The following is a 22,831-nucleotide window of genomic DNA, read 5'->3' as shown; positions in this document are numbered from 1 at the left end:
AGCTTTAACTACCAGAAACCCCAAGTCCTTCTCTACAAGGTTGCTCTCAGTGAGTTCCTCTCCTAGTCTGTACACATACCTGAGATTGCAACAACCAAAGTGCAACAGTCATTTCAAAGGGAACTACTTTTCACACTTATCCTGTTCCTTTTGGATGACATCATTCTATCAGATCGATTGCATAATAGAACTTAATATAATAAAGTAGTAAATAAGAATCCATGCTGTATGGTCTTAGCTTCACAATTAATGTACATGATAGAATTACCACTGCTACTTCCTTAGAAAAGGAAATAGCATACAACTTTAGTCTTCTCACTGATTAGTACCATTAAAAATATTTGGTTTTGTTTGTTTGTTTGTTTGTTTTCTTTTTTAAATTATGTAAATTCTGAAATTCTGGAACATGGTTGTTTTTCATATAACATGTATGTATGTTTGAAGTTTTCAGTCTCTTATTCTAGCTTTATTAGTGGATGGATTAGTGTACACAAACAGAAAAGAAAAAAAAGAGCAGCAACAGAAAACCAAACCAACATGGAACAGTATCTAGCTTAACAAAAGACATGGTTTCTCACAGGAATACAGTTAAATTGTTGGAGAGAAGAAAAAAGCAAAAACAGAAACAATAGAAATCAACAGTCTTGAATTGTGGTTTGCAGTCATCTGACCAATCATTCAGAATTCTTCTGTCATTTAAGAATACATTACCTATTCTTTCCACTGAAAGCCTAAAAGGAAAAGAATTAAAAGAAATCTCTTACAGAAAACATGCACTTGTTGAAATTTCTAGTGTCATTCTATTGTGGAAGTGATGAGGTACAGTAGGGAAGGGGAAGTAGAGAAGCAGACTCTTGGATAAAAAAAATGTAAGTAGTTGAAAAATAGGTCACTGAAATTTGAAAAAGTTTCAATATCAAACGCTGCTGAACTATGGAAGCTCTTCAAAACTAACTACAGTTACCACCCTTATTTTGAGACATACTGAAGCCTAGAATACTGTTCATATGAAATAATGTTAACTTGTAAATGAAGAATAAATCTGATGTTTCTACAATTTCAACCTCTTACATATCAGACCAATTGTACACCTTCAATCCTGTTTTCCAAGAGGGCCGAGAAGGTATTGCTAAAGTTTTGTCACACAGGCACTGTAACACTGAAGGATAGTAGTCTAGCAATTAAATCTGAAATTATACTTTAACTGATAAAAGTAATAGTTTTTAAACAACTTACCACCTCACCACAGTGTCCTTATACCACAGTCAGTGACTGGAGGATGAAAAGTGAAAGACTCTTCAAGTTTTCCCTGAAAAAAACAAATACATGTTTAATTTTCATACCCATATTAATACCAATAGATCTTGAAGAACTAAAGAAATGGGAATTGTTTCTAGAGTAATACTAATGTGAAAGAGAAAGACCATAAAGTAATTTATAGTATATTTAGTGGTATAAATATGATATTTTATGATTAAAATATTCATGCAACAACAATTGTGCATTTACCACTGTACCTCAAATAGGAACACTTTCTTGCTATGCCACTGTACTTTTTTAAAGTACTGTTTAGTATAAAAATCTAGCTTCATATCTATACATTTGCTTCTAGCACATTAAGTACAAAAATATTACTAGAAACTTCAGTTCTTGAGTGGGCAGAATGTTTATCTGGAAATTACTTTTTGTGAAACTGCAATTTATGAAATCAAAATTGTAGCGTTGCCAGTTCTACAAGTATTTCTTTTTGCCAAGCAAATGTCAATCTCTACTACATGGAATTCATTCTAACACACTTATTTTGACACTTTCTCACAAAAAGTTGGGCTAATAAAAGATCAATAAACTATCTAAACCAAAACTGATGACATTTTGAAATACACACTGAATGCAAGAAATATATTTACAGCAGGTATTTAAATGACAAATTCAGTAGGAAGATGAGATTAGAAAGTACCATTCCTTTCAGTTGCGCATGTCTTCATACTTTACTTTTGAATGCTGGGGGTTTATTTTTCCCCAGGTTCCATTCCAGTTTGCTTTGAATTCATATTATTTGTATCGTGGAAGAAAAAGATAATTGTTTATTGACAACGGTGTTGCTACCAAGCAGAAGTTTTTCTTCTCTTTTTTTTCTTATTAGCACTCATAACTTCCTCCCTTTCTACTTTTATGGAACACATTGGCTTTTTGACCCTCCAGGAAAAACAAACAAATAAACAAAACTTTTAGTTACCAGATACTCTTAAGTTAGAATCAGAAAATCATACAATATTGCATGAAAGAGAAGAAAACTTTTGCTTAAGGCAATCTTGTGTGGAGCCAAGAGTTGGACTCCAAGATACTATGGGACCCTTCCAAGTCTTGGCTCCACACAAGATTGCCTAAAAATAAAACCATGTATCTGAGAGCATTGTCCAGACACTTCTTGAACTCCAGAAGGCTTAGTCTCACCTTCTTGCCATTCCCTCATGTTCCTCTCACTGTCACCAGGGTAAAAACATTAATACCTGCTTCTCTGCTCCTGCCTGTGAGGAAGTTGTAGACCACCATGAAATCTACCTTTAGTATCCTCTAGGATGAGTAAACCAAGCAAATTCAGCCATTCCTCATAAATATGCCTTTAAGACCTTTTACCACTTTTGTTGTCCTCCTTTGGACACTCTCAAATAGTCCCTCTTATACCACAGCACACAATATTTTTTCTGCAAATATACTTAATATGTGACTTTTCTGATCAACTAAAATCATCAGAGGAAACTTGCTTCGGAATAGAACCTTTGGAACACTGTTACTGACTGGCTGCAAGCCTGATATAACTCAATTTATTATCAACTTAGCAGATAAATTTGTTTGACATCGGTGTTTACCCTTTAAATTATATTTTTTGTCTATCTGCATTCTGGAATTCTTGTCCATAAAGATACCGTGAGAAACAGCATCAACAGCTTGGCCGAAATCCAAAAAGATAAAATCATTTATATTCCCTTGGTCAACTGGATGGGTAATACTGTCATAAAAGGAAATTAAGTTAATTGGATATGACTTTCTCTTGTGATTCCAATGACTATGACCAGCCACTGCCTTTTCTTTCAAGTGCTTTTCAGTAACTCCCAGAATAATAATCTCCATAATAGCTTAGAAACTGAAATGACAGTGATAAGCCAGTAATTACCACTCTCTTCCTTCTTCCCATCCTTGAAAACTGGGACAACATTTATTAGTTTCCAGCCAACTGAGATTCGTCCATATTCCCTAGACCACTGAATAAAAACGAGAGAGGTCTCATGGTGACACCATCCAGGATTTTGAGCACTCTAGAATGAATACCATCTGGCTCCATGATCTTACATGCTCCCAGCTGAAGTAGTAATTCTGCACAAGTTCTGCATTATTTTATCACATGAGAATAATCTAGACAAGCTTTGGTCGTAAGTAAGAGTAGTGGAAATTGTCAAAATGAAATCAGTGAGGATTTGACACTGTCTCCCAAGAAATCCTCATAGATAAACTGTTGCAGTACAGACTGGTTGGAACAGACAATGCAGTGGATTGAAAACTGGCTGAAAAATCCATCCAGAAAGTGGCATTAATTGTCATGAAATACAGCTGGAGGCCACTAACTGGTGTTCTTTACTGTCTTCAATAATGCTCTATACATTGGAGTAGAGTGTACCCTTGGAAAATTTGTTGATGACAGAAAACAGGGGGGAAAGCTTAATGCACAATCTTTCTGCTCATTAAGCTCAACAAAGGGAAGTGCAAAATCCTGCCCCTGGGGAGGAATATCCCTGTGCAGAAATTCATTCTGATCTTCAACCTGCACGAAAGTAGCTTTGCAGAAAAGATCCAAGCTATACATGAGACAGCTGAATATGAGATAGCGATGAGTCCTTGCTGCAAAGAAGACCAATAGATTTCTGGGCTGAATTAGGGAAAGTAACATGAACACGTCAAGCCAAGTGATCCTTCTCCTCTTCCCAGTGCTGTTAAGGCCCCACATGTGATATTGTATACTTTTTTCCTCCTTCCTTTACAGTACAAGAGAAACACGGCCATACTCAAGGGAGTCCAACATAGGGCCATGGAGATGATAAAGAGGCTGGCTCTCAGAGAGAAACTTTGGGAGAACTAGGACTGTCCAGCCTAGGGAATTGAGGGCTAGGGATGGATTTTATCAAAGCAGATGAATAAGAATATAAAGGAAGTGTGAAAAAAAAAAAAAAAAAAAAAAAAAAAGGTCAGAGCTCTTTCATTTGTGTTGAGTAACAGGACGAGTTAATGAGAAAAAACTGTAACACAAGAAGGCATGTCTCTCTGAACACAGGGCATTATTTTTTTTACTTTTGGGGTAACTGACCACTGGTACAGAGAATGTGTGGATTCTCTGATAATACTGAAATGCCATCAGGACACAAAGGTGGTTTATCATTTGTCACCTTGTTAGAGCAAGGGAATTGTACAATATTCAACTCATTCTGTAATTCTGTTTAGCACAGACAATATAACATTCAATGTGACAATTCATGACATTAAGAATTTAGTCTTTTTGTCACCCACCTAGCCACACTGTGATTTAAAATCACCTTTCTACCTCATCTCACTAGTGACATATAGCCACAATACTCCTAGTCATTCTGGAAAAACGTGCTGGAAAAGAAATAGCAATAGATAGCAAATACTAAGAAAGACACAGACAGGGCCACCAACTTCCAGATCTGGTACTAGACCAGATTGCCCAGGGCCCTATCCAAACTTGTCTTGAACTCCTCCATGGTCAGAGCATCCACAACTTCTCTGGGCAGCCTGTTTCAGCACTTCACCACTCTCTCTACTAAGAACTTCCCCCTGACAACCAGTTTAAGCCTTCCCTCCGTGAGCCTGAAACTATTCACCCTTGTCCTGTCACTGTCTACCTGAGTAAAAAAAAAGCAAATTGCCTTCCTGTTTATAATCTCTTTTTAAATACTGGAAGGCTACAATGAGGTCTCTCCACATCCTTCTCTTCTCCAGGCTGAACAAGTCCAACTTCTTCCACTGGTCTTTATAGGAGAGGTGCTTCAGCCCTCTGATCATGGCCCTCCTCTGGAAACTCTTCAACAGCTCCACAGCTTTCCTGTATTGGGGAATCCAGACTGGAACACAGTACTCCAGATGGGGCCTCATGAGGGCAGAAATGAGAGAGACAATCACCTCCCTGTCCCTGATGGCCACCCCTCTTCCAGTTGAGCCTAGGGTACCATTGGCCTTCTGAGCTTCAAGAGCACACTGCTGGTTCATATTTAATCCACCAGGACCCTCAGGTCCTTCTCAGCAGGACTACTCTCAAGGAGTTATTCTCCCATTCTGTATATGTATCTGGAATTTGTCTGAGTGCAAAATGTACTTCATTATGTTGAACCTCATTATGATTATATGGACCTGACTTTCAAGTTTGTTGAAGTTCCTTTGGATGGGATCCCTTCCTTCTAATGTTTCAACTGCACCACTCAGCTTGGTGTCATTGACAAACTTCCTGAGGGTGCACTCAAGCCCATTAACGATGTAATTGATGAAGATGTTGAAGAGCACCAATTCCAAGACAGACCCCTGGGTAACACTGCTTGTCATTAGCCTCCACCTGGACACATAGTGCCATTAGAAATACTCTGCTTACAGCCTCCCAACCAATTCCTCAGCTACCAAGAAATTCACCCCTCAAATCCATATGTGTCTAATTTAGAGACAAGGATGTAGTGGGGGACTGTGTCAAAGACCATACATGAGTCGAGGTAGATAACACTGGTTGCCTTCCCTTTGTCCACCAGTGTTGTCACTCCATCACTGAAGGTCAATAGATTAGTTAGTCACAATCTTTCCTTGGTAAAGCCATGCTGGCTCTCTTGGGGGCAAAACGTATCACTATAGACTAAAAAATCCTCAATTACACCCTAACTAACCAGTGCTTACTGAAACAAACAAACAAACAAACACAATTTAAAAATTTCAGGATTTCTTTTCTTTCCCAGCGGGGAAATAAATTGTGAGGTATTTTGGTAAGATTAAATCTGCTTTCACAGAGGAATCACACACTACAAAACAGAAAGTAAAGAAGATTGAGCAGAAATTCTACATTTTGTCACAAGAACACTGTAATGGAATATGGACTGGCAAGCCTCTGGCAATTTCAAGCTCTCTGTGAAGTGAGCATAATAAAACAGGAAAGAATTCACTTTTATAGTTTAGAGTTGAAGTAAAAACTGCAAGGACAGAATATAGGACTGCCTGCAATAGTTACCTTTCCAACCACTAGTCAAAATCAAAATTTCCTAGTGAGCTAGAATCTTAGTCTCTTGGATTCTCAACATTATCAACATAAATCTAAATTGATGTATCAAAATGGTGATGAAAATTCACTAAGATTTAGCAAAGAAACAGAAATTTGAAGTCTTCTTTAAGAAAACTGCTTATATTTCTATGCTTTGCAAATTCTCTATCCTTAATATCATAGTTATTTTTATACTGTTTACAGTGTGAATTTTGATCCTAATAGTCTTTTCATTTAAAGTTTCTTCCCTGTTCCATGTCTGGGAGCAAATAGAAGAGAAAGTCAACCAGAGCTGACAATTTTTATCCTACTTCACTTCTCACTCACTTTATCTGAACATGCTGACAAAAACGCAAGATTGTCTGAAAACATACAATAAAATATTATTTTTTGTAACAAGATCCAGGACTTATTAATGTTGACAGAATGAACATATCAGTGGTGAACAGCCTCCCTTTTTCTCTTCTTCCACACTGACATGAGATCCCCCGTCCTTGGATTCTTAAGTTTAAATTCTTAAAATTCTTAAGTTTAAACACCCTCAGCATGTTTGCAGATGACACCAAGTTGTGGGGAGTGGTTAACACACCTGAGGGACAGGATGCCATCCAGAGGAGGCTAGAGAGGCTTGAGCAGTGAGGTCAGATGAACCTCATGAGGTTCATCAAGTCCAAGTGCAAGGTCTTGCAACTGAGTAGAGCCAACATCCACTATTAATACAAGCTGGGAGATGAAAGGATTGACCATAAACATGTTGAAAAGGATCTGGGGGACACTGGTTGATGGCAAGGTGAATGTGCATCAGTAATGTGTCCTTACAGCCTAGGAAGCCAGCAGTATCCTGGGATGTATGAAAAGAAGAGTGGCAAGCATGTCAAGGGAGGAGATTCCGCCCCTCTGGTGAAGCCTCATCTGGAATCTCCTCATCCAGATGTGGAGTCCTCAGAAAATGAGAGACAGACTTGTAGTGCATCCAGAGGAAGGCCACAAAAATGATCCAAAAGATGGAATACCTATCCCCTGAGGACAGGTTGATATATCTGGTGCTGTTTGTCCTGGAGAAGAGAAGGCTCTGAGAAGACCTGAGAGCGACCTTTCAATATACAAAGAGTGACAGGAAAGAAGGGACAGACTTGCAGATCAGTTGTGATACAACATGGGGAAATAGTCTCAAGCTTAAAAAAGAGAAATTTATGTGAGATACATGGAAAAAGTCATTTACATTGAGTGTTCTGAGGCTCTAGAACATGCTATCCAGAGCTGTGGTGGATGATCTATCTCTGAAGATTTCAGATAGAGGATGAATCAGGCCCTGGGCAGCCTGATCTAGCTGTGGATGTCCCTTTTCATTGCATTACATTTCATTCATTGGACTAGATGACCTTTAAATGTCTCTTCCAGCTCTAAGGATTCTATGATTCTTAATACAAGTTCTTGGTCGTAAATTTATTTTTACATTGCTTTTATCTTACATAAATATATCAGATCCTTCCTTGTCCTCTAACTAAGTTACATTTCTTGAATATCTTGTTTCTTTATCAAAATTGAATTTTCCAAAACATCAGTCAAATGAAAAAATTTTCTGATCAACTAATTTTTTCTTTTACCTTTTAAAAGTTTTTTTTTTCTTTCTTTCTTTTTTTTTTTTTTTCCCTTACATAATATTTGAATTTTAAATTTAAAATTTCTATTTTGCTTTCAGTATGATGAGGTAAGAAAATTAGCATTTCCAATATGATTGTTTTTTTTTCAACATATTTTCTTGAATCACTGTCTAATAGCAATGCTCAAGTTCCTGTTTTAAAAAATTTGAAGTCAGAAATGACACTGTTAGTTTCCAGTTACTAATAAGCAATTAAATACTTCCAATAGAAATGAATTGTATTTTTTGTGGTGTGGTTGTATTTTGGATTTTAAATTATCACATTAATATATATTCCAAAATTGATTTCAGTCTTAGTAAATGTTTCTAATTATGTTCCACAATATATAGCAGCATCTAATTATGTTCCACAACACAGCAGCATCAAGTGTCTTATGGAACCAGAAAGGGTCCTTTTTGATCTTAGCTGCCCAGAGTACATTGCATTGCAATCCAGAACAAAAACTGAACAGTAACTAAGACAGAACTCAACCCCACAAGCCCTACTACAAATATTGCATTATTTAAAGTTTTCATCTCCTGCTTTCTAGATACAACATTTTAAGGAACAGCCAAAATCCCCTAGAGCTTTTATTATTATTAGAGACACAGTGAGTAAGCTGGAAAGATCTGAAATTCAGCTTTGAAAGAGCTCAGAGGCTATTGATTCTCTGTGTTGCTGTCTTTCACTTATTAAGGAAGAGACCTCTGCTCTGAACTGATGTCACTCCAGATTTTTTTTCCTTGTTGAAAGTAAATAACTGTAAAGAGTAAGCTAATCATATTATTGTATGTAAACTATTTAGTTAAGATGAACTTGCAATGTTTTTATATGTGTTAGAGACATAGTCAAACATTCTGAACTCAGGTGTGTTTCATTACCAGATATATTTTCCACAGTCATCTCTGAAACATAATATTAAAAATAACAGAAACATGCAAACAATGAAAGATATATATCATTATGGTCAGAGGTGGAAACAAATCATTCAGTTTTCTACCCTGGATAAAATTTCTTCATATTTTTGAATTGCTGTGTACATTTCAGAGGATGAGCCTATACACTGCTTAGTATTTTCTACATGTATGTACAAAAATAAAGAAATTTGTTTATTTAGGTTGGTTAATCAATCATCATATCACAGAGACCTAGATAATGTGCAAGAGTTACTCTGAAACTAATGCATCCCATTTTATTACACTGGCCCATGACACTTCCTGCATCAAAATTTAAATTGTATTACATTGAATATAACAACAAAATAAATCTTTTTTATCCTTATCACACAGTATTACAAACTCTTGAGAGAAAAGAGAGAAAAGACATGGACAATGGCTGCATGTGGATTTTGGTGACAGACTATGCATTATTCTGTTCTTCTAGAATATGTGTGACCACAGACATAATTTTTCTTGGGTTCTTCACTAACGAAAGAAAATGACAGTCTTCTGCTAAGCCATAGGAATGCCACATAAATAAATTAATTGAGGAAAACTTTGGAAGTGTGTGAATCTGTATGTATGTTACTCATTTCAGTTTGATTTCATTGAAGTTAATTTTCTTAAATTTGTCCCTTTGTTTCATTTAGCAACAATAAAATTGACATCTGTGGTATAACTTCATGCTTAAGGTATGCAAAGCTAATGGTTACTAGAGGAAATAGACTATGTTCACCTTCAATGTGCTCTACCGTTTTTATTGTCATTCCTTTGTCATGCATTGAATAAATCTAGCTCAGCACTGGCATTTAAAAAGGCTCTAATTTTCTGCAGGTTTACCACTCTGATAAATGTTTGGTGTCCTTTTCACTAGCACAGGGAAAGGGACAGAACACTGTCATCTGAGGCTTTTATTTATTTATTTATCTATCTATTTATTTATTTATTGTAACCTAATACACTGGTTTTGGCTGGGCTAGAATTAACTTTCTTCATACCAGTAGTATGGCACTGTGTTCCAGATTTAGGATAAAAACAATGTTGATAACATTATTTTTGCAGTTATTGACTAGTGATCAATGCTGAGTCAAGGACATTTGGCTTCTCACATTGCTCTTCCAGCAAGTAAGCTGGGGATGCACAAGAAGATGGAAAGGAAAAGCTCCAGAACAACTGAGACAAATATGGGAAAGGGTTTTTCCACACCACGTCGCATCATGCTGAACAATAACGCTGGGGGAAGGCTGGCCAAGGGGGCTGCTCTTTGTTGCTTGAGACCATCTTAGCATCAGTTGGTGGATGGTGAGAAGTTGCATTGCGCATCATGCTGTCAGGATAAATTAGGTTCCTTTATTCATTCATTCATTCATTCATTCATTCATTCATTCATTCATTCATTCATTCATTCATTCATTCATTCATTCATTCATTCATTCAATTTTTCCCAATGAATATTATTGAACAGTGTGATTGTGCATATGACAGTGCCATAGGGCAGAAAGTCCTACAACAACTTACACTTCATGAACAAGAAACCACTTAGGTGATGTTGGAAATAAAATTTAACAAACAAACAAACAAACAAAAAGGGCACATTTGCGCCTAAATAAATAAATAAATAAATAATAAAATGAAGAAAGAAGAAAAAAAAGAATCTAGTAATTCTGAAATCCTTACAGGTCTCTATGTATGTGCCAAGACAGTAAAAATCAATGTCATGCTGAGATATCCAGGATAGATTTGAATAACATAATTTAGTCAGTGAATGCTGTATAAGAGCTTCAGCATAATACAAACATAACCTACATCCAGAACAAGAAAAAACCAAAAAGTAGAAATAAATAAATAATAAAAAGCTAGAAGATAAGAAAGATAGTACAATACTTCTGTGTATATCTAGAATTATACATATACATCATACATTCATGATGATACTGCTTTACTGCTTTCAGGAGAATTGAAAAATGTGATCTTTATTTGTATATATATTTTTCTTTAATGAAGATATCTATCTTTAATGAAGACATATATCTATCACGATATTCTTTATGTATCCATTTGTGTTTATTTGTGAAAGAATATGAGATTTTACCTCTGTAGAGTGAGCTCCAAGCAGAGGAAAAAATAAACATCACAAAAAATAAAATTACAAATATTTGTATAAAAATGTGGAACTTTAACATGAAATAAATATGTGGACATATTCATCTCATTCTGTATGCTTACAGAATTAAAGTTCTGAAAAAAATCTATATAATCCAGGGAAAAAAGAAATTTGGTCCAAACCGACAAGTCCAATATTTCTCATTCCTAGAGACTGTCACAAAGGAGATTGCAATTTAGATGTGCAAGAAGTACACTAAAGCATTTTTTTTTCTCTATAAAATATATTTTACAGAATATTTTGCCTTTTAAGTATGGGTTTTTTTTTTTCTGACAATTTTCCTGATTCAATCCATCTGCTATTCCAGATCACTTTTGTCTCAATCTAAAAACCAGCCAGAATATCATTAAAATAAGAGCTGTAGTTGTATTTTAAGATGTAGGGATGACCTATTCAGAACTTTAACTTACTTGATCTCATTTTCACTAACAGATCTCAATACAGTTATCTCTCTAAGGGTATGCCACAGGCAGCCAGCTTTCTAGGAATTACTTTAAAGTCAAGTAAATCAGCACTTCTTCCCCTGCAAATCCATTCTCAGTAGTGCTGCTATTTAGAGAAACCGCAATGAAGAATAATATCAAGGAACATGGCATTGCCCCAGTGGGAATGTAGTAGCACAGGAAGCAAAACAGAAGGGTTTCAGGCTGCTGTTAGGTAGAAATTTAAGTTCTAGTAAACAAGCCCCTGTTGACAGATAAAGTGAAAACATTTAACCCTTTTTCACCTACTAGAATGACATCAAAGCTGTTTTACCTTGCATTTGAGAAAGTCTGCTGATTTCTTTTCCCATGCTGTGCCAAACTCAAGCTGTAAAAATAACCACAGAACTAAATATGAAATTGTAATTCTCTATGAAACAGAAGTTCCTGACAGACATATCTAGTTAAAAACCTATCTTCCGGAATAGTGTTTTGATAGAGAACTGAGGCACCTGGGAATGGAAGAGCCTATCTCTGATAGACTGTAAGGAGGCATACCTAAGTAAGTGGAAATCAGGAACTGGGATCTTTACATAATGTTAAAGTCTGAGACAGCCTTTAAAACCCTAATAGGCACAGTCCTCTGTCCCTCCACTACCCTAGGCACGTGTGAGCCTGGCTAGGGCTTCTCCCACATCCTGTTGCTGCTACAGGACAAACCCTATACTCAGCTGGCCCTGCCAGGAGCTGTGCCCCAAAGGGAAAGACGTATCCTGTCTGGAACATCTATGAAATCCACCTCTTTCCCAGAAGCGTTCCCCTACCAAAGCACTTTCTTGAGCCCCAAGCTATGGGCAGAGTACAAGTCCTTCAGCCTGACCGTGGAGATGGGACCTCTGGCTGTGTCAGAGGCTGCGCTTACAGCTACCCTGGCCCCACTGATATGCAGTTCCCCAGCAAGAAATTATGGGATGAAGGTCCTCGCCATTACAGCCACAAAGCCAGATTCAAATGGGCTGGCCCAAGGCTGTCTCAGTGTCTCCATCAGTGACTCCCCTAAAAACAAGGTGTATGTGTGGGAAAAGAAATGTTGGCTTTGCATAACAATGAAATTTTATGACTGTAAAGGTCCAAAGAGGCACCATGGAGTTCTGATAGAAGATAAATTTCTGCTTGCAAAAATGAAGTCCTGACTTTTTGAGTAACATAGGGGATGTGCTGATACAAAGTGGTTTGAATGTTAGCCAGAGGGGAGAGTTAACTATGAGAAGTTATTGCAGCATACCATAACGGGTAAGAACTAAATGCAAATGGGAAAAGAGAGGGGTTAACCAAGCAGTAAAAGACAGCAGGATATTTGCTGAGGGGATTCAAAGCATTGGATCTTGCTGTGAACCTTGGACCAACGGGGAGCAGGGAAGGCATTCTGTGTGGGGTAGTAGGAAATACAAAGCATTGTTTCTCTACTCCTGACACTTTTTTTTTTTTTCTTTTTTTTCCTTAAGGTGGCCCACTAATGCAAAATCATGGAATAAGATGCGATTCATAACAAATTCTGCCTGAGCCTAGACTATTGAAAATGAACATTCGTCTCATGGGGGAGGACATGAGCTGTGCACATAGCTGTACCTACGATGGAAGTCACCAATCTTATCTTTCCCCTGACTCTTGCCATACAGTGATCTCTGATTCATGCCTCCAACATTCCTCCCCCAGGGAACTCATCAAGCCACCTGCTTTGCCTTAGCTCCATCTCTGTACCCTAGTTCTTTAACTTTGATGTACGTCTTGCCCTAAACTTGGGAAACACATGGTGTCTCAGGGTCCTACCTCCATGCCTTTGTCTTCCCCCATACAGCTCACTGACCAGACTCCACCTGGATTAGCACCACCATGACTCCTAGCATTTATACTCCATCTGGTGAGAGCACTACCCTTCCCTGTGTTGGGTTGCCACCAGCTCCTGGTTTGTAGAGAAAATAGCCCAGTTCTCATTGCCCTCTTCCTCTTGTCATTGTGAAAGCCCTACATGAGGAACTAGAAAAGGTGGATTTTAATCCTTCTTGGACTGTAACTGTAACTAATAGTTGTGTTCTATCAGTAGATCAGACTGCACCTCAGTAAATATCATTAGGATTGTGTTTGAATGTTCAGAAGAGAAAAGGAAGACTTTCCTTCTCTGATGGTACATGCTTGCATCAAATATATTAAAAACAAATTTAATTCAATTTGTAAATTCTTTGTTGAGGTTGAACTGGTATTTTCTCCATGCCAAAAAGTGAATTTGGATCTTTTTGATGAAAGTGAAACATGCTGAGATTTCCTTTGGTCATGTCTCTGCCAATATCCTGACTTGAAGAACAAAGGATTACTTAATTGTGTTTTTTGTTTGTTTGCTTTTTCTTCTTCCAGATTCCGAATTTGGAAAATATCATGTAATGCTGGAATAGCATAATGCTAGAAAAATATCAAATAATGCTGGGGGAAAATAAAATCTTGTTTTATTATAATCAACTTGTCTTTTTTATTGTTCTATTAGCATAGAACAGTACCACAATAGAATTAATTTCTATGTTAATTTTATAGTTTAAAAGGTCTCTAGATTAACAAAATTTCTAGTCACTAAAATTTCTAAGATGGAAAAATAATTAAAAGTAATATTTTAAAAGCCTATCAAACTTCTTAGTATAATTGAGAGTTTGGTAAATTAAATACATGTTACTACTCTTTTTTTTTTTTTTTTTTTTTTTTTTCCCCAATTTAAAAATAATTTGTTCCTGAGTTTTTTAGGACTCAAAATAAGTTAAAATTCTCCTAACTCTCTATCTCATCAACAGGTTTAACTACAATATTCCTTAAATATAAAATGATGAGGAAATTGGTGGAACAGGTAGCATTAACTGCTTGTTTATGTATGTATTTTCAAACAGACTTCCTATCTAAAATGATAATCTAATTGTAGTCAGCTACATCTAGATTTTAAAAAGATTTATTCATGTATTAATGTATAGTTAAAGAAGTCCTATTGCAGAGGGATTATTTCCATTACGAAGCTAAGCCTGCACATACCTGAATAAGCTGTAGGATAGAGCCATGGTCAGTTGCTACCTCAGAAGTTCAACTGATTTCTCAGTGGGGTTAGAACAGAAACCACTATTGTCTTCTTAAAAAGTAAAATAAAAATAAAATAAAATAAAGTAAAATAAAATAAAATAAAACAAAGTAATATATAAATTATATAATATATAGCATTCTCTGAATTTCATTGATTTATTTCTCAATATTTAAGGTGGCCTAATCAATTAAACTTTTAAGATGACTGTATCCTGTCTAATGCTGCTCATATTACAAATATGAAAAGTAAGCATGATGACAAGTTAACTGCAGGACAGTCCTTCTGCTGAAGCAGCTGAAAACTTAAACCAAGCAGTGGAACTCTAACAACTAGATGCAGATTTTACTGCTATTTCCATCCACATTCTTTCATCTGAATTATTAACACAGATGTACGATTATGGTGTATGAAAATACAAGGCTCATCTTGGCTTGTTTCAAATGATGTTGTTATTTAATCTGCTTTCTTATTCTTTAAAGTTAAAAATGAAGAGAGTAATCTAAGTTAAGGAATACAGCCAGCACCTGTAGAAAAACAAATGATCAAACAAAAATTAAACCAGATCAACGAACAACGGCAAACAACAACAACCAAATCAAAAGAACAACAAAAATAAAACACACGCACACACACAAATACCCTCAAGTTTCTGCTTAGATTGGCTACGCACTTTTCAGCCACAGCTTGGAAAGTGGACAACTACTGCCATCTGCTGGATGGATCCCGTTTCTGATTAAACTGTAAATGTGTTTCACAAGTAGACAAAGTGAAAGATTAAGATTGTTCCTTAATTTAGGTGCATAATGTCTCTTTAAGCATCTGAATGCTTGTTGCTCTCTGTTGCTCTAGTGGACTGAAAAGTAAAAAATCTAAAAACAAAATATAAGACTAAATCTTCCGGTGAAATGTCTGACTGGGGTGCGCATAGCTGAACCAAAGATGCAATAGATGGGGAAAAGAAAAAAACAAACAAACAAACAAAACAAACAAACAAAAAACCCAAAACAACAACAACAAAAAAAACCTGTTAATATGATAGCATTGATTTCAAGAGTAGTTTCGCTCATTAATACAGGTAAGAACATTATTTCAGAAAATAAATAAATAAATAAATAAAATAAGATCGTACAAAAAAGGAACAGTAAATAACCATAACTATGATAAACAGTGTGGATAAGTAATGGGTAGCTCATAGAAAATATTCAGGCTTCTTTAAGAGCAGTTTGAGAAATATATATATATATAGCATAGCATACTACTGTTTTCAAGAGATTTTCTGTCCTCATTCTCAGTTCTGTTTCAGCAACGTATAGTCCCAAATCTGGACAACAGTGTACTCTTACCCAACTAATGGGAAGCTAATGGGAACTGACTTTAAGAGTCAATCATATAATTTTGTTGGAAATTTCAGGACAGGTCAATATTTTCTTGAACTATTCAGATTTTACTGTGATCAGTACTCCTTGTACATTTTCAACTGTAAATCAGAATATACACAGGCATATATTTTTGACCAATGACAACAAATTTTCCATCAGTCCTTTATTTGCCATTTGGAGGCCAGCAGAATTGCAGAGTTGTTTTCATTATGTCAACATATTTCATTTGCTTAGGAATTAATGATGTGAGGAAGAACCTGCATTGAAATCTGTAGTGGAAGTGAGATCATCTAAGATGTGAAAAACAAGCCAATTGAACCTCTTTGAAATGTGGAGACAGCATGTGAGTGTTTACTGTTCAGATAAAGAAAAATATGCAGTTAAAGAGAGGGGATTATGACCACCTGGGCAAATGACAGATTGATTTAGGGCTACCGTGCCTGAAATGTTTGCTCTATCAAGAATACTTCCAAAGTACATGATGAAGTATTTTCTGCTGGTCTGTGCATTTAAATTTTATGTCTTTTATGCTGACTCATCATCTCATTCTGCTGACTGTTTCTAAACTGCAAATAGCAGTTGTTGAATTCATCATACTGGAAATTCAGCCTCTGTGCTTATTAATAGAGCCCTAATCTTCAGTTTGTCTTCAGGTTACCCTCCTGCCAACATTTTAAAAATGAATTACACAGATTAGATGTGTTGAAAGATCTCTTTATATATCCTCACACACAAAGACATCTCACTGCCAGTTACTCAATTTATTCTGATGAGAAACAGCAATATGTTTTCCCTTTGCATGACCTAGTTACCAGAAATTCCAAATTTGCAGTTATTGTTCCACATTTAAAAGTTTCCTGTTATGAATAAATATATATATGGTGTATAAATGTATACACCATAGCTTTTTTTACTGGCTGTTGTTAAGATAACCGCAAAGAAAAGTATGCCTCAAAAAAAAAGTGTGATGTATATTAATTAGAAAAAATGTAGAATAAGAATGCCAGAGGAGTACACAAAATACCCGAAGCAACTACGGTGATAGATAGCTGTGTGCTCTTGTGCTTGGGTTAATGAGAGGAAAGAATGTGAAAAACACAGCCAGCCTCTGATCATGGAGTACGGGGATATGTGTGAGAAATGAAATAAAGATAGCTATGTGTAGCTTTTATGTTTAAAATTCCCACATTCAGTACGAGTTGTTAACCTTAAATATAACTGCATATTTCTGAACTCTAGAAGATGTAAGAAGATATTAAATGTCAGAGGTATATTCATATTCAACATATTTATAAATTGTAGACAAACCTTTTCTCTATAAATGTCAAGTGATTAACAGCTTCTCTAAAATTTCATGCAAATCTGTAATGAATCTGGGACATGGTTTTTGAAGAAGCACAGCATCACCCTGAGCAAAGTTGTCCCTTTTTAATTGTTATTATTATTTTTAAGTGGACAATGTAAGTTCTGTCATAGCATTATTACCTGATCACAAGCTGTGAGATAATATGCCTTCGTCTAGTTCCTAAATTAATCTATTCTGCAAAGTGCTCAGATTTGCCAGAAGTTATGCTTGACTTATAAAAACAAGATTAAATATCATTACTGCCTGCTAATAAACTGGATATGTTTGTCTTCAAATACATAATTAGATAAAACCCCTGATAAACACATTTTTACTCTCATGGTCTTTCTCATGGTAAATCTAAAGAACACATCTTACTTAATGTTGTAGAATCACTATTTTTTGCATTGCTTGCCTCTGAAAAGTAGTTTTGTCTTTTTTACACACTGATTTTCTATACTCTGAATTTAGCCATCTTCTTTCATTATTTAACAGAGCAAAACTAACAAACTAAACCACTAGTCTGTGCCATCACACAAGAAATCTGTATTATGGCAATTTCTTAAAAATACAGCTGTATTTATTTTTTTAACCATGTTCTGCATCTTGGAATACCACCTTCTAAAATTCTGGATCTGAATTAAATTTTAGTCTTGGTCAGCATATGTGATATCATGACAATCTTGAATTAGAAACTGTATCATAATCAGTGTGATTATGTTTTAGTTCTGCTTTGATCATTTATCAAAAATAAAATTTTAATTGGCTAAATGAAATCTTTAAACTTTCAAGGCAACAAATTGATAACATTACATAAAAATTAAAATATGCAATGAGAAGAATGTATGTACCTGCCATAGAAGTTAATGTAGGAAATTATTAAAGAGGAAACTGAGAAACCACTAATGGAATAACTAATACGTCTACGAAGATTGTATTCAATCTGCTTTTACACTGTCTTTCTAGACTATTTAATGATTATTGATAAGGATTAAGCTAAAAGTTAAAAGAGAGAAATGGAAATGCTACCTGGAATTTAACTCCTATTATAAAATACGTGTCCCCGGGGGCAGCAGGGAAAAAAAAAAAAAAAAAAGAAAGAAAAATAAAAAAGAATAATAAAATAAAAAAGTCAAGTTAATACAATCAGCCCTACCACAGAGGTAAAAACACCATTGATACTCACAAAGTGCTAAGAGAGATTTTTCAGAAATTTCTGACTGTTTCTCTGTTCCTTGTCCCATTTAAACAATAGATGTATATTGGATGTTTTATTTTATTTTATTTTATTTTATTTTATTTTATTTTATTTTATTTTATTTTATTTTATTTTATTTTATTTTATTTTATTTTTTGCCACATGGACTCAGTAAAATTATATTAGAAGATAAGGCAACATTAAAAAAAATAACAATAATTTAAAAAAAATCCAGAGTAAAACTTTTTCTTCCCATCTAGTCATAAATTTTTATGCTGTCAATGCGTAAAATTTTGCTATTGCATCTGTTAGTTACATTGCAGAATGGATGGCCTTCATCAGTTTTCTGTTACTATTTCTTCTACTCAGTCAACAGATTACTATTTCCACATAATTTTAAACTTTCTTTAGCAAGTACAAAAAGGAAATAAATATAAGCCTTAAGACTGTAAGTTCAGATGTGTGCCAACTCAGCAAAACAATTATATTTTTCTGTCACATTAACATTTTGTTTCATGTGTCACAAAAATTCTGTCATCCTGGACTACCTAGTTAAATTTTATACACTATACAATTCTCATATTTTTTTTCCAGAATTACAGTCCTTCCTGTCACACAGAGCCTTGCCTCTAGCACTTTAATAAACTCAAATTACAGGAAACCAATCTGAAACATTTTGCAGGTAATAAGCAGATTAAATATTCATGAACATGGGTAATTCAGTTTTAAATATCCATGAACAGTTTGTTTCCATTGTAATTTTACTACCCATACATTGCTGAATATGATATGAGCCAGATAAGTGTTTAATCACTGTATAGTAGAGACGTGATTTGAGTGTGTTAGTACAAACTACTCTTGTGATATGGACTTGGATATTCTTGGCTGTTTAGCAGCCTTACTCACATGCTGCACATTACAGGAAGCATATTTCAATCAAAGAAAAATCTAAAATTAGTTGACCCATGAATTTTGCAACATTAGAACTGTGTACTTAATTCAGCATATCATGATAATGGTTAGTGTTCCCTGCAGCAATGTGCTTCCAAGCAAATCTAATTATTACAAAAAAACAAGGAGTACGGGCTTTTAAGACTGTGATTAATACTGAAACTTCAATGCAGGAGTCAAAAGCTCAGCTCCCAATCTGTCCACAGCCCTCCTCTGATTTAATGGCCCATCCTTCTATAGTCTATGTACATCCCATTTCCAGTCCAGACCATCAAGAAGAAATGTTGATGCATGCGTAGATTTAACTATATAGCTTTCATTAAATTTAATTTTTTCATGCTGGAAATCTTCTCTACTTACTCTGAATTTATACATATATATTCACACTCATGTGAATGGCTCAGCTCCCAGGTCTGCAAGGCAACATTCACTTCTTTACCCTATTAATACTACTGAAATAAATTGGATTTCTGATCCCAGTTCCCAGCACATACATCTGGACACAAATACTATATTTCAAATGTAGTGAATATTTCTTTGATAAATGAAATTATTAAAAATTAAAAATTTGACAATGTACATAACCTTAAGTAGAATGAACTTTTATATCATTCAGGTAGTTGAACTGTTAATTTTTTCAAGACTTATATGTATATGTGAGAAGATCAGTCCATCATGACCACTGGAAGTGAAATGGGGTAAAAAGGTAAAAAAAAAGTTTCTAGTTATATAGCAGGAGTCCAGATCACTGTATTTTATGAAGACTAAATCATAAGATTATTTTTATATTGAGGAGGTTAGTCCTGAAAAGGTTTTTTTTTGTTGTTTTTTTGTTTGTTTGCTTTTTACTTCCAACTTTATGTGCATGTTGCAAATGGTTTGCAGTGTAATAAGAAGATGCCCATGTATATTTTACCTGTCTGTCTATCTCTATCTATCTATCTATCTATCTATCTATCTATCTATCTATCTATCTATCTATCTATCTATTTATCTATTTTTAATCATCAGGGAATGTACTTCATTTTCTTTTGTCAAATATACAAACTATATAAACAGCCACCTTTTTCAGAGGTCTTTATCTCTAGTGTAAGGAAACCTCTAATTGACAGGGAACTTGTAAAATATGAAGTTACTAGATTTCTGAGGGCACAGTACACTTAGGTCTTGGACCTCTCAGTTTCCTCTGAAGTAACAGAGAGCATAATGCTTTCAGTTCCTTATGAGGTCAAGACCTACAAAACTGCAGTGGAGTAAAGTAACTAGTTATAAGAACATCAAATTTGTTTGCCTTCACCATATGTAATTCTATTCAAAATAAAAATACAGAGCCTTATCTCTAGGCAATTCACTCCAAAGTAATAAATTACTGTAAGCACAATATGACAAAAAGACAGATTTTTACCCAATAAGATTTTACCAGTTGCACATTTTAAGTCATCTGACAGTTATCTGAAGTAGTAAAGACAGTCAGTCTATCAGTCATTTGAAGTAGTAAAATTAATTCATTTTAGACAATACTTTTAATTTTATGATATATGTCTGTGAGGAAAGTAAAAACTCATGTAAAGGCAACCCAGAACACCATCTGTGATAATAACTGTATGAGTTACAATGTAAGACAGAGAATGCTAATATATTGTGTGCATTAATTTTCATGAATAAATTTTCTCTCCAATTTAACAAATTTATTTTTTGCCTTCTTTACCTGTAAAAGAGATTGACAGACAGTCACTAATTTTCCTCAAAGGTTAGCTATGTTACATTAAAATTGCACATTTTATCTATCAAAACATCTAAAAACTTAAGAGTGTATTCAGAAGGACAATAATCTATGCTGTGTCATTTCAGTTTCTGCTCCATGATTCAATTGGTGTCATTTGTATCTAGAGCTACTCCCTCAGTGCACAGACAGAGGCATGAACTTAAGGAATTTGCATTGTATTTTGTTGAAAAAGACAATAATAACAATATCCCTTTGAACAAATTCATTACTACTGACTTTTGATCTCTAACGCTCATGACTAGCAACAAAAGGTAATGAAATCCATAATGCAGTAGCATAATAAGGTGACCTGGTGCTGTCTAGCTTCTTCTATTGAAAGAGACCATGCTGTGTAAAGCTGCTGCTTTTGTTCATTGCTTTTTTTTTCACTCCAACTCTCACCTGTTCATTTCCCTAGATATCAGATTTGTTATTACTTGCTCTTTTTATATGAAACCTATCACAGGTATGCCTACATGGACACTTTCCTGTGAATATCCTGCTGCTGAATTCAAGTTTTTTATAGGTAATTGTTAAAGTTTAGCTGGTTTTGGTTTGTTTTCCAGTATGCTCAAAATCAGTTATATGTCCTTTGCAATATGTCAAGAGCAAGGAACAAGATAAAAAATAAAAAATAAATAAAAAAAGAATAAATTTCGGGGCAAGTGAATGAAAGTGTGTCAGTAGATATGGCACCCCTTCCTCAATTCTCATTAACAAAAATGAGTCTTCTGCCCCCACTAGGAGTTTCTCAAGAAAGCAGAAGACAAGAGAAAATTGACAAAAAAATCCAACTGATGATCTCCAGAACTAGATACAGAGTAATTGCCTTGGTGAATAGAGGCAAATCTCCTCTGCATTTTGTTAAAACCAAGATTCCAACCTTTCCTTATGGAACTGGATGTTACAAAGCCTTCCCAAAAAGACAGAGATTTAGGGAGACTGGTATAATTTGGGTGTCAGAAGTTAGATAAAAACAGCTGGCACAAACTGAGAATGTTTCCTCATGTTCCATCATGTCACCTTAGAAAAAAAAAAAAAAAAAGATGGACAGTCTCCTCACTGCAACCTCATTTCAGTTAGCTGTAGAAGGTGATGAATCTCAACTCATTTTCATTAGACTGAACAACCTCAGTTCCTTCAGACAGGTGCACAAAACTAAGCACAGTATTCAGGGTGCAGCCACAGCACTGTCATGTACAAGTGGACAATTGCTGGAGTTGTTCAGTATGTATGAAAAGAGAGAGGTAAAGAGAGACAGAGAGGAAGAAAGGAAGAGAGAAAGAGAAAAAGAGAAAGAGAAAAAGAGAGACCTCCTGGGGAGGGAGGGAGGGAGGGAGGGAGGGAGGGAGGGAGGGAGGGAGGGAGGGAGGGAGGGAGGAAGGGAGGGAGTGAGGAAGGGAGGGAGTGAGGAAGGGAGGGAGTGAGGGAGGGAGGAAGGGAGGGAGGGAGGGAGGAAGGAAGGAAGGAAGGAAGGAAGGAAGGAAGGAAGGAAGGAAGGAAGGAAGGAAGGAAGGAAGGAAGGAAGGAAGGAAGGAAGGAAGGAAGGAAGGAAGGAAGGAAGGAAGGAAGGAAGGAAGGAAGGAAGGAAGGAAGGAAGGAAG

The 22,831-nt window shown here is 35.5% G+C and overlaps 1 protein-coding gene across 47 annotated transcripts in view; it reads right to left on the bottom strand.

Moving 5' to 3' along the window:
• Positions 1–22,831, bottom strand: part of PTPRD (protein tyrosine phosphatase receptor type D) — a 1,031,962-nt gene that overhangs the window by 779,518 nt on the left and 229,613 nt on the right. For all 47 annotated transcript variants that reach the window (XM_085529953.1, XM_085529959.1, XM_085529949.1 and 44 more), the window contains exon 3: positions 1,237–1,309. The gene's annotated coding sequence lies outside the window, so the exon portion shown is untranslated. The remainder of the gene's footprint in view (positions 1–1,236; positions 1,310–22,831) is intronic.

The sequence above is a fragment of the Coturnix japonica genome, chromosome Z, assembly GCF_054131305.1.
Source record: "Coturnix japonica strain WE chromosome Z, WE-NBRP24, whole genome shotgun sequence".
In the NCBI taxonomy this organism is placed as follows: domain Eukaryota; kingdom Metazoa; phylum Chordata; class Aves; order Galliformes; family Phasianidae; genus Coturnix; species Coturnix japonica.
This window is presented reverse-complemented; position numbering and strand designations above follow the sequence as displayed.